Genomic DNA, 13,833 nt, shown 5'->3' on the forward strand with positions numbered 1-13,833 from the left:
GTATAAAAGGAACAATGACTCCTTCTGTAGATGGGAGGAAGAGGAGATATGTTTCTTATTTGCATCGAAGTGCCTGAAAGCTTTGACAAAGCCCTCAAACTAGACTAGTGTAATGCAAAATTCAAATATCAGTCTTCTATTATTTTTGTCTCCCTATTCCACAACTTCTGTCATTTTATTTTAGTATATAAAATGTTATTTCATTTTTCACTTCTAAATTTTAATTGTATATAGTGTTTCATATTTTACATATATTTTAATTATGTACACAGCGTAAATACAGTAGAAAGTTGATTATCCGAATGTCAGTTATCCGAACCACCACCCTCCCCCAAATATTACACTATAGTAGTTCCCCTTATCCGTGGTTTCAGTTACCCACAGTCAACCATGGTCCGAAAATATTAAATGGAAAATTCCAGAAATAAACAATTCATAAGTTTTAAATTGCACGCCGTTCTGAGTAGCGTGATGAAATCTCACACTGTCCTGCCCAGGACATGAATCATCCCTTTGTCCAGCGTATCCACGCAGTATACGCTATCCACCAGTCAGTCACTTAGCAGCCATCTTGGTTATCAGATCGACTGTCGTGGTATTGTAGTGCTTGTGTTCAAGTAACCCTTATTTTACTTAATAATGGTCCCAAAGTGCAAGAGTAGTGACATAGACAATTCAAATATGCCAAAGAGAAGCCGTAAAGTGCTTCCTTTAAGCAAAAAGTTCTCAACTTAATAAAGAAAGAAAAAAAATTGTATGCTGAGACTGATAAAATCTACAGTAAGAACAAATCTTCTATCTGTGAAATTGTGAAGAAGGAAAAAGAAATTTGTGCTAGTTTTGCTGTCGCACTGCAAAAGTTACGGCCACAGTGCGTAATAAGAGCATAGTTACGATGGAAAAGGTATTAAATTTGTGGGTGGACGACATGAACAGAAAATGTGTTCCAATTGACGGCAATGTGTTGCTCCAGAAAGCATTGAGCCTATACGAAGACTTCAGCAAGGGATCCCCTGAACAAGTGACACCTAGCCATTTATTGCAAGTAAGGGATGGTTACATTGATTCAGGAATAGATTTGGACTGAAAAATATAAAAATTACTGGAGAGGCTGCATCTGCCGATGAAGAAGCTGCTTCCACATTTCAGGCAGAGTTGAAGAAGTTGATTAAGGAGAAAGGATACCATCCGAAGCAAGTCTTCAATTGTGACAAAACTGGGCATTTCTGGTATCAGACACCCAATAGAACCGACATTCATAAAAGTGCAAAGGAGACACCAGGGCATAAAACATGGAAGGACAGATTAACTCTGGTACTATGCTTCTAAAGCCAGGCGTAGTGTAGAGAGAGAAGAACCCAAGTGCTCTCAAAAACAAAAATTATCTGCCCGTGTTCTGGCAACATAATCAGAAAGCGTGGGTGACAGTCATCTTGTTTAATTGAATGGTTCCACCAATGCTTCATCGCAGAAGTGAAAAAATACTTGGAAGAGGAAGGGTTGGAATTTAAAGTCCTATTAATAATAGACAATGCACCTGGCCATCCTGAATCTGTTTGCTATGAAAATGAAAATGTCAAGGTTGTATTTTTACCTCCAAATAGAACCTCACTGCTTCAACCACTTGACCAGGGCATCATTCAGTTTGTCAAGGCCACATACACCAGCCTGGTATCTGATTGCATTCGATCAGCAACTGATGCAGACCCTAATCTAGGCATAATGCAGTGCTGGAAATCATTCACTATTGCTGACACAATCATCATCATCATCAGCCATTTTAAATCCACTGCAGAATGAAGGAATCTCCAGCAACTTTCCAGTTCCTTCTCTTTTGAGCACTGGCCATCCATTTACTACCCACAAACTCATGAATTTCATCTATCCATCTCCACCTTTGTCTTCCAGGTTTTCTTCTAGCTCCTCTTGGGTACCATTCTGTTATTTTCTTAGTCCATCTGTCATCATGCCTTCGAGCTGTGTCCTGCCCAAGACCATTTTAGTTCTTTAGTTTTGATTAGAATGTCCTTGATTGAGTTTGCTGCCTAATCCATGTGTTTCTCTTCTCATCTAACAGTCGGATTCCCAATATAATTCGTTCCATTCTTCGCTGTGTAGTTCTCAGCTTCTCTTCCATTCTTTTGGTGAGTGCCCAAGTTTCACTTCCATAAGTCATGGTGGGGAGTATACATTGGTTCATTATTTTACGTTTTAGACAAACTGGGATATTGCTCTTCAGTATGTGACTATATTTCCTGAATACTATCCTTACAAAATTTATTCTTCTCTTGACTTCCAGCCATTTATCATTATTACAGCTAATAACTTGTCCCAGATAAGTATATGAATCCACCTTTTCAATTACTGCTCCTTCAATCATTATTTCCCTTTCCATGGCATACTTGTTCATCATTACTTCTGTTTTAGCCATATTCTCTTTAGTCCAAAATCCTTACTAACTGTGCATAACTGATTAAGATTTTCCTCTAATTCTTTGGGATCGTGGCTTATGACCACAATGTCATTTGCAAATCGTAAATGGTTTAGGTACTCTCCGTTCACATTGACTCCTTTCTGCGACCAGTCTAATCTTCTGAAAGCTTCCTCAAGGGCAGCAGTAAACAGCTTTGGAGATATTGTGTCTCTTTGTCAAACTCCTTTCTCGATTTTAAATTTCCTACTTTCTTTGTCTAGTCTAATAAAGGAGGTAGCATTCTCATATATTTTCTTCAAAATCATAATATGTGGGGAATCTATGCCTTGTCTTTCTAGTGCCCGAAACATTGCCTTATGCTGTATGGAGTCAAACGCCTTTTCATAATCCAAAAATGCCAGGCATAATGGTGTTGTAAATATTCATTTGCTTTCTCCATTAGCTGTGATATTACATAAAGGTGATCCATAGTTGAGAATCCTGTCCTAAAGCCAGGTTGCTCTTTCAGTTGATTCCCATCAAGTATTCTTTCTAATCTGTTAGTAATGACCCTTGTGAACAACTTGTAGATGTGGGATAACAAGCTAATTGGTCTAACAAGTTTATAATTTCCAATTTATCTCCTTTCTTATGCAGCAAAACTATGACTGCATTATTCCACTGCTTAGGCATCACATCTTTTCTAATGCACTTTGTGAAGAGCCTTGCCAGTTTTTGTGTTATGTCTCTTCCTCTCAATTTTAACAACTCTACAGTAACTTCATCTTCCCCCGGGGCTTTCTGATTCTTCATTTTCTTCAATGCATGTTCTATCTCATCAGGAAGAATATTGGGTATGTCGTATGTGTTGCTACTTTGCAATCCATCTTCCCCACTGCTGGCATCATTCCCTCGCTCTTTGTATAATTCTCTATAGTAGTCTTCTGCTATTTGAATTATGCCTTCTCTGCTGTTTATAAGTACACCATCGCTATTCTTCAGTATCATTTGTCTTTCTGTATTACTGCTCATGGCTGCTGATTTAAATCCTTCGTTTTCCCTTAATACTTGTTCTACTTTTCTTGTGTTAAATCTTCTTATGTCCTCTCTGAGTCTCTTTCTAATGGCTTGCATAACTCAGTATACTCAATTTTTTCCTTGTCAGTGTTTAACTTGCTCTTCATTTTTCACCTTCGGTTCATCATAGCAAGTGTTTCTTGACTAATTTTTTCTTCTTTGGATTTCTTTTTCCCTATAGGTTTCTTGGGCTTTATCACTTTCAGAAAGTTGTAATATTCCTCGTCGATATCTTGGTCTGAGCAGTCTGCAGAAGCTCAAACTTGTTCTTAAGTTCCAGTACATACTGCTTTTTCTCCTCTTCTGTTATCTGAAAGACCTTTGTATTCTTTATTCGAGTCAGTTTTTTCCTTTCCTTTATCTATATCAAGTGTACATTTTAGGAAGGCTGCTGCATAAGTTCATACACTTGCTTTCTTGCATCACATGCCACTACTACTACATCTTACCATTCTGTGATCACTTCCAACATTTACCTTATTCAGCACGGTAACATCGTTCACAATATATCTTCTGTTAGTGAGGATGAAGTTGATTTCATTAGTTGTTAATCCATTTGGACTCTTCCATGTCCACTTTCTGTTCACCCTTTTCTTGAAAAAAAAGTGTTCATTACTGATAATCCTTGAGATTCTGCAAATTCCACAAGGCTTTCATCTCTTTCATTTCTTCACCAATTCCAAAATTTCCTATAGTACCCCTTTCTGCACTGTTTTGTCTTTTTCCAACCTTAGCATTGAAGTCCCCCATAATAATAGTGTAGTGGGTTTTCTGCTCATCTAGAAGACTCAATTTTGGTGTACATTTCTTCAACCTCTTCATCATCATGGCTCGATGTTGGTGCATAAATCGTTATAACCTTTAGCTTGTACCTCTTAGAAATCTTGAGTATTAGTCTTGACACTATAGCAAAAATAAGAGTAGAAGTGTGCTATAGGCCTAATGACTCGAATGAGTACAATGAACAATTGTACAGAGAAATAGAGTGGGCTAGTAAATCGGAATGTCTTATAATGGGGGATTTTAACTTCCCAGATATTGATTGGAACTTGTGGGTTGGGCACTCACACACTAGTCAGACTTTTGTGGATTTATTGGATGATTGTTTTCTGGAGCAGCATGTTCGAGAGGGAACCAGAGAAAGTAATACTCTTGATCTGGTTATCAGCAATGATCATTCATGTATTAGGAATTTGCAGATAAAAGAACCACTAGATGGCAGTGATCACAGTGTACTGATGTGGGATTTACTTAAAGATTTAATTACCATCAGGTCTAAAGGAAAGGGTTTTTGCTTCCGTAAAGGCGAGTACAGTGGTCTACGACAGTTTTTAAATTCTGTACAGTGGGATCAACTGACAATGTTACCAACAGTAAATTCTAAGTGGGAAGCATTCAAGGAATTAATCGTGGATGCTACTAAAAGTTTCATACCTATTAAGAAATATTGTTCAAGGTTTAGGCCTAAATGGTTGTCAAATGAACTAATGAGACTCGTAACAGAGAAGAAAAATGCATGGGATGCATATAAATTATCAAGCAACTCAGAAGCCTATGGCAGATATAAGTTAATCCGTAATCAGGTCACAAAGGAGGTTCGGCAGGCGAAGGGAGATTACGAGAAATCCTTGGCAAAAGATGCTAAGAAAAACAGCAAGGATTTCTTTACTTATATAAACTCTAAAAGGAAGGGGATGAATCTGATTGGTCCACTTGACATCGATGGTTCGACTGTTGATGATCCTGCTCAGATAGCAAACAAACTGAATGAGTATTCTGCATATACATTCACACGTGAGGAATTATTAAGGTTTGAAAATGGCAGAAGGTTAACAAATTGTAGCAGGATACTTAATGATTTTGTAATAACTGAGAGCAAAGTGGAAGAGAAACTGTTGAAGTTAAACGTAAGAAAAGCACCTGGGATGGATGGGATCTATCCAGTTATATTAAAGGAGGTGGCAAAGCAACTAAGCAAACCCTTAGCCATAATTATGGGAGCATCCTTGGACTCAGGGGAGGTTCCCACGGACTGGAGATGTGCAAATGTATCCTTAATTCCCAAAGGGGGATTGAAGGGTGACACGAGTAATTACAGACCAGTTAGTTTAACTTCTGTTCCGGGTAAAATAATGGAGTCGCTGGTTAAAGATGCATTGCAGGATCATCTAGACAAGACTGCAGCAATAATTCAGACACAGCATGGGTTTGTTAAGGGAAAGTCTTGTCTGACAAATTTGATAGGATATTATGATGTGGTTACAAAGGAACTGGATGCAAAAAATAATTTTGATATCATATATTTGGATTTCAGGAAAGCTTTTGACACTGTTGCGCATGGAAGACGACTGTACAAACTGGAGCAGAATGGTATTAAGGGTAAGTTGCTATAATGGATAAAAGGATGGTTAAGTGCGAGAAGACAGAGGGTGGTAATCAATGGGTGCTGCTCTTCTTGGACTAATGTTATTAGTGGAGTCCCACAGGGTTCGGTGTTGGGTCCACTGTTGTTCTGTATATTTATCAATGATATTGATGAAGGTATATCAGGCTTAGTGTCGAAGTTTGCAGATGATACAAAGGTTGGCAGGGTTGTTAATGACAGTAATGGCAGTGTGCTACTGCAACAGGATCTAGATAATTTGGGCAGATGGGATAAGAAGTGGCAACTGAAGTTTAACCTTGACAAATGCAAAGTACTGCATATGGGTAGAAGTAACCCCAGAGAACGTACCAACTGTGTGGTACTACACTTAAGGTGGTAGAAAATGAAAAAGACCTGGGAGTAATTGTGCAGGCAGATATGAAGTTCTCTGAGCAATGCAGACAGGCTGCCAGGACAGGTCATGGGGTTTTGTCAATGATATATAGGAATTTTGCTAGCAGGGAAAAGGAGGTGATTATCCCTCTGTATAAGGCAATGGTCAGGCCACGCCTTGAGTACTGCGTACAGGTCTGGAGGCCTCATTTTAGGAAGGATGTAGATTTACTTGAGCGTGTACAGAGAAGGGCAACAAGATTGGTGAAGGGAATGAAGGGATCCTCTTATCAAGAGAGGCTTAAGTTCTGCAAATTGCAGTGGCTGGAGACTAGGCACCTGTGCGGTGATCTGATTGAGGTGTATAAGGCCTTGAATGGGTTCAGCACGCTGAATTCTGATGGGATCCTTCCACTTGTTCAGATTACGAACCTAAGGGGGCATAAATTCAAATTAATAAAGGACAGATGTAGAATAGATGTGCGGAAATTTGCCTTTAGCCAGCGGGTGGTTAATTGCTGGAACAAACTTCCATCTGTCGTTGTGGAAGTTGATAGGTTGAATAAATTTAAATTTGGCTGATTCTGCATAAGCTCATACATTTGCTTTCTTGCATCACATGCCACTACTACTACTACTACACCCTTGGTGATGTACTTTTGAATTCCAAAATGTTGTTTTTTAAATCTTTATGGACCAGAAACCCAACTCCACCTTCACTCCTTTTACTGTTTCCATTGATGTACAGCAGATTTCCACTTGATAAACGTCTAAGTGATTCATTTCTTCTTCTTGTTTCAGCCAAACAGATGATATTCCATTTCACATTTTCTAATTCTTTTTCCAGCTCTAATATCCTGTCTTCACCGATGAGTGATTTTACGTTGTAACAGGCCAAGTTCAGTTTCCGTGCATGGCAGCCTGGTCATACCCAGAGATTCTTAGCACCCTCTGCTTCCACTCCGATCCTCTCGCTGCCATAAGAGGGGGAGTGAAAGCTGCTGGGGACTGAGGGCCATTTGTTTTGTTGTGATGTCATAATCTGGAGGGTTTGGTCTTTTCCTCTTCACGCCGACCAGGCATCTTGAAGAGAACCACTCTACACGTTCGTTGCCACGTAAGTGATGTAACAGGGCTTACCATTGAGAAGGTGTGCATGAGTGGATTTTAGGGAGGCAGGCCGGCCAACCGGACTTCTCCTAAATCTTCTGTAATAGAAAGATATTGGATCCATCAGTGTTTTAGACTGAGTGTCTGATAACACCCAGGATACCTGTTCCCCTCTAAGCTGACACAATAACATTCATCAAAGCTGCAATGGATAAATTAAAACCGTAAACTGAAAATGCCTGCTAGAAGAACTTATGGAGTGAAGTCGTGAATGATTTTAAAGGGTTTCTGGGGATTGATGGAGACATTAGGAAAATCAATCACGCAGCAAGACAAGTTGGTGGAGAAGGATTTGTCGACATGCTTGATGAAGAAGTGAAAGAACATTTTGAAGGCAATCGAGAAGAGTTAACAAATGAGGAATTGGGAGAACTTGTTGAGTCATCTAAAGAGGAAGATGAAGAAGAAGAAACTGAAGAAAAACTAACAATGTGGACATTATCAAAATTTGTCAAAGTGTTTCGAATTGCACGGACATTAAAGGACAAAATTATGGAATACGATTCTTGGACGGAACGCAGCATTAAAGTCACCCGTATGATCACCAAAGGATTACAACCTCTGCAGCAACATTTTGGTGAGTTAAGAAGAAAGAGACAACAACTTCAGATTATAATGTTCTTCCAAAAGTGTTCGGCAAAAAAACCTTTAACTATCGAGGATCCCCACCCATTGACATCGTCATGGCTTGATGATCCTCCTTCTGACGTTAATCTCTTACTGTGCCTAATTTATAAATTAAACTTTATCATTGGTATGTATGTACAGGAAAAAACAGTAATACAGGGCTTGGTACTATCCGCAGTTTCAGGCATCCACTGGGGTCTTGGAACGTATCCCTGCGGATAAGGGGGGGGGGGCGACTGCTATATCTACTTTTGTTGCACTGGTTGTTATGCTGAAATATTACTTCCACTGCTTAATGCATTCGTTTCAGATTATTTATACGAAGATATAGGCAGTATAGCATAGAAATAGTCTTAATTTGTCATTACAGGAGTTAAAAATCAAATTAGCATTAGCACAGGCATTTGATGCAAGAAAGCAAGCTTATGCAGCATCAGCCAAAAAAAAAAAAATAATAAATAAATAAATAAATAAATAAAAAAATAACCACTTCCACTTCACCCCTCTGTTCGTTCGAAATACCTGTCCAGCTGAGCCTTAAACTTATTTAGGCTATCAAATTCCACGACAAGGGATGGAAGTCTATTCCACCAACCAACCACCCGGTGGCTAAAGGCAAATTTTCTCACGTCTATCCTACATCTGTCTTTTCTCAATTTGAATTTATGCCCTCTCAGGTGATTATTCTGAGCAAGAGGAAGAATCCCATCAGCATTGAGCATGCTCAAACCATTCAAGGCTTTATACACCTCTATCAGATCCCCTCGCTGGTGCCTAGTCACCAGACACTGTAATTTGCAAAACTTAAGCCTTTCTTCGTAAGAGCACCCCTTTGTTCCATTCACTAATCTTGTTGCCCTTCTCTGTACTCGTTCCACCATCACTACATCCTTCTTGAAATGAGGCCTCCAGACCTGTATACAGTACTCTAGGTGCATTCTGACCATTGCCTTATACAAGGGAATAATCACCTCCTTATCCCTGCTAGAAAAATTTCTATATATCATTGACAATACACCATGAGCTACTCTTGCAGCCCATCTGCACTGCTCAGAGAACTTCATATCTGCCTGCACAACCACCCCCAGGTCCCTTTCATTCTCTACCACTGTCAGTGTAGTACCACAGAGTTGATACGTTGCTCTGGAGTTGCTGTTTCCCATATGTAGTACTTTACATTTGTCAATGTTAAACTTCATTTGCTACCTCTCAGCCCATCTGCTCAACCTTTCCAGATCCTGTTGCAGTAGCATAGTGTCAGTAGTGTCCTTGACAACCCTGCCAACCTTCGTATCGTCTGCAAACTTGGACATTAAGCTTGATATACCATCATCAATTTGCTAATTGCTTTTGCTGATGATTTGTGAATATTTGTTGATGCTATTGAGGCAGTGTTAGGTGGGTCGGAAAACTGCTAGCTTGGAGGGAGACAAAGACGAATAGATTAACAGTAGCCACTGGCAGAGGTGAAAGAGATTCTTGCACTGCTTCTATTGGAATGAGCAGAAGCCTGAAAAACAAGATGCAGGATATTTCAGAGACTGCTGGGAGTCATTGCGGTACAAGTAAACACATGGGTTGTGTTAGGGTAGCTAAGAATAGAAATAGGTGCATGTATACTTGCGTGTACACCAATGCTAGGAGTTTTAGTGAATAAATTTGATGAATTTGAGGTATTGCTCAAAACATCAAAGGCAGATATTGTTGGGATATCAGAGATGTGGTGTCACACAGATATAAGGAATGCAGAACTGGAATTTGGGGGAGTACAACGTCTACAGAAGGATAGACTGGATAGGAAGGGAGGAGGGGTTATGCTATTAGTTAAGAAATACATAAAATCCAAGGAAGTGAAGCCAGTGGACATCGCTGGACAGTGCAGTGTCGAGTCAGTTTGGTGTGACATAAGCATTGGGAGATCAAAATTGAGAGTAGGAGTGTGCTATAGGCCTAATGACTTTGATGAGTATAATAAGAAACTGTACAGGGAAAATAGAGTGGGCCGGTAAATAAGAGAGTCTTATAATGGGAGATTTTAATTTCCCAGATATTGACTGGAATTTGGGGGCTGGTCACTCACACACTAGCAAGGCTTTTATGGATTTATTGGTTGATTGTTATCTATATCAACATGTTCGGGAGGCAACTAGAGGGAGTAATATTCTTGATTTGATTATCAGTAGTGATTCTACATGCATTAAGAATCTGCATATAGAGGAACCACTAGGTGGCAGTGATCACAGTGTGCTGAAGTGGGATTTACTCAAAGAGGTAACTACCATTAGGGGTAAAGGGAAGGGTTATTGCTTTCGTAAAGGCGACTACGATGGACTGAGACAGTATTTAAATTCTATAGAGTGCGACCAACTGATGATGTTACCAACAGCAAATGCAAAATGGGAAGCATTCAAAGAACTTATCTTGGAAGCTACTAGGCTTTACATACCAACTAAGAAATATTGTTCAAAGTTTAGGCCTAAATGGATGTCAGATGAACTGATGAGGCATATGACAGAGAAGAAACATGCATGGGATACATACAAATTAACACGTGACACAGAAGCCTATGATAGATACAAGTTGATCTGTAACCAAGTTACGAAGGAGGATAGGCAGGCGAAGGCAGATTACGAGAAATCTTTGGCAAGGGATGCAAAGAAAAACAGCAAAGAGTTCTTTACTTATGTAAACGATAGAAGGAAGGGGATGAATCAGATTGGTTCACTTGATATCGATGGGTCAACTGTTGACGATCCTGCTCAGGTAGCAAACAAACTAAATGAATATTTTACATCGACATTCACACATGACGAGTTATTTAGCGAGGGGAAAGCCAGAGGTGTATTCAACTCTAGCAGTAAGATAGAGAATCTTGTGATAACTGAGAGTAAAGTGGAGGAGAAATTGTTGAAGATAAACACAAGAAAGGCACCCGGGGTGGATGGGATCTATCCAGTTATATTAAAGGAGGCAGCAAAGGAAGTAAGCAAACCCTTAGCCATAATTATGAGAGCTTCCTTGGACTCAGGGGAGGTACCCACAGACTGGAGATGTGCAAATGTGACCCCAATTCACAAAGGAGGATCAAAGGCTGACACAAGTAATTATAGACCTGTGAGTTTCACTTCTGTTCCAGGAAAATTAATGGAGGACTAGTTAAAGAAGCACTGCAGGATCATTTAGACAAGACTTCAGTTATAGCTCAGACAGCATGGTTTTGTTAAGGGGAAGTCTTGCCTGACCAATTTGATTGGATACTATGATGCAGTCACAAAGAAACTGGATGCAGGGAATAACTTTGATATTATATACTTGGATCTTAGAAAGGCTTTTGATACTGTTGCACATGGAAGACTGCTGCACAAATTGGAGCAGTGTGACATTGGAGGCAAATTGCTGCTGTGGATAAAGGGGTGGCTGAGGGGGAGAAGACAGAGAGTGGTAATCAACGGACACTGCTCGTCGTGGACTAATGTTATTAGTGGAGTCCCTCAGGGCTCAGTGTTGAGTCCATTATTGTTTTCTGTATTCATAAATGATATTGATCATTGTATATCAAGCTTAATGTCGAAGTTTGCAGACGATACAAAGGCAGGCAGGATTGTCAAGGACACTACTGACACTATGCTGCTGCAACAGGATCTGGAAAGGTTGAGCAGATGGGCTGAGAGGTGGCAAATGAAGTTTAACATTGACAAATGTAAAGTACTACACATGGGAAACAGCAACCTCAGAGCAACGTATCAACTCTGTGGTACTACACTGACAGTGGTAGAGAATGAAAGGGAATGAAATGAAAGGGTCTGGGGGTGGTTGTGCAGGCAGATATGAAGTTTTCTGAGTAGTGTAGATGGGCTGCAAGAGTAGCTCATGGTGTATTGTCAATGATATATAGGAATTTTTCTAGCAGAGATAAGGAGGTGATTATTCCCTTGTATAAGGCAATGGTCAGGCTACACCTAGAGTACTGTATACAGGTCTGGAGGCCTCATTTCAAGAAGGATGTAGAGCTGCTGGAACAAGTACAGAGAAGGGCAACAAGATTAGTGAGTGGAACAAAGGGGTGCTCTTACGAAGAAAGGCTTAAGTTTTGCAAATTACAGTGTATGGAGACTAGGCACCAGCGAGGTGATCTGATAGAGGTGTATAAACCCTTGAATGGTTTGAGCATGCTCAATGCTGATGGGATTCTTCCTCTCGCTCAGAATAATCACCTGAGAGGGCATAAATTCAAATTGAGGAAAGACAGATGTAGGATAGATGTGCGGAAATTTGCCTTTAGCCAGCGGGTGGTTGGTTGGTGGAACAGACTTCCATCCCTTGTCGTGGAAGTTGATAGCCTAAATAAGTTTAAGGCTCAGCTGGAGAGGTATTTTGAACGAACAGAGGGGTGAAGTGGAAGTGTTTTTTTTTTTTTTTTTTTTTTTTTTTTTGGCTGATGCTGCATAAGCTTGCTTTCTTGCATCAAATGCCTCTACTAATGCTAATGCTAATCAATATCATTTATAAATACAGAAAACAATAATGGACCCAATACTGAACTCTGAGGGACTCCACTAATAACATTAGTCCACGATGAGCAGTGTCCATTGATTACCACTCTCTGTCTTCTCCCCCTCAACCACCCCTTTATCCATAGCAGCAATTTGCCTCCAATGCACACTGCTCCTTTCTAAGATCCAAGTATATAATATCAAAGTTATTCCCTGCATCCAGTTCTTTTGTGACTGCATCATAGTATCCAATCAAATTGGTCAGGCAAGACTTCCCCTTAACAAAACCATGCTGTGTCTGAGCTATGACTGAAGTCTTGTCTAGATGATCCTGCAGTGCTTCTTTAACTAGTGCCTCCATTAATTTTCCAAGAACAGAAGTTAAACTAACAGGTCTATAATTATTTGTGTCGCCCTTTGATCCTCCTTTGTGAATTGGGGTCACATTTGCCCATCTCCAGTCCATGGGTACTTCCCCTGAGTCCAAGGAAGCTCTCATAATTATGGCTAAGGGTTTGCTTACTTCCTTTGCTGCCTATAACTGGATAGATTTCATCCACCCCAGGTGCCTTTCTTGTATTTATCTTCAACAATTTCTCCTCCACTTTACTCTCAGTTATTACAAGATTCTCTAGCTTACTGCCAGAGTTGGATACACCTCTGTCATTCCCCTCGCTGAATAACTCCTCATATGTGAATGTCGATGCAAAATATTCATTCAGTTTGTTAGCTACCTGAGCAGGATCATCAACAGTTGACCCATCGATATCAAGTGGACCAATCTGATTCATCCCCTTCCTTCTAGAGTTTACATAAGTTAAGAACTCTTTGCTGTTTTTCTTTGCATCCGTTGCCAAAGATTTCTCGTAATCTGCCTTCGCCTGCCTAACCTCCATTGTAACTTGGTTACAGATCAACTTGTATCTATCATAGGCTTCTGTGTCACGTGTTAATTTGTATGTATCCCATGCATTTGTCTTCTCTGCCATATGTCTCATTAGTTCATCTGACATCCACTTAGGCCTAAACCTTGAATAATATTTCTTAGTTGGTATGTAAAGCCTAGTAGCTTCCAAGGTAAGTTCTTTGAATGCTTCCCATTTTGAATTTGCTGTTGGTAACATCATCAGTTGGTCCCACTGTATAGAATTTAAATACTGTCTCAGTCCATCGTAGTCGCCTTTACGAAAGCAATAACCCTTCCCTTTACCCCTAATGGTAGTTACCTCTGAGTAAATCCCACTTCAGCACACTGTGATCACTATCACCTAGTGGTTCATTTACCTGCAGTTTCT

General features: G+C 39.9%; 1 protein-coding gene across 4 annotated transcripts in view; it reads right to left on the reverse strand.

The window, feature by feature from the left end:
* LOC150087077 (single-stranded DNA-binding protein 3-like) overlaps window positions 1–13,833 on the reverse strand; it is a 538,273-nt gene that overhangs the window by 354,565 nt on the left and 169,875 nt on the right. The gene's annotated exons all lie outside the window — the stretch shown is intronic.

Source organism: Mastigoproctus giganteus, chromosome 4, assembly GCF_048544385.1.
Source record: "Mastigoproctus giganteus isolate SK-2022 chromosome 4, ASM4854438v1, whole genome shotgun sequence".
Lineage (NCBI taxonomy): Eukaryota > Metazoa > Arthropoda > Arachnida > Uropygi > Thelyphonidae > Mastigoproctus > Mastigoproctus giganteus.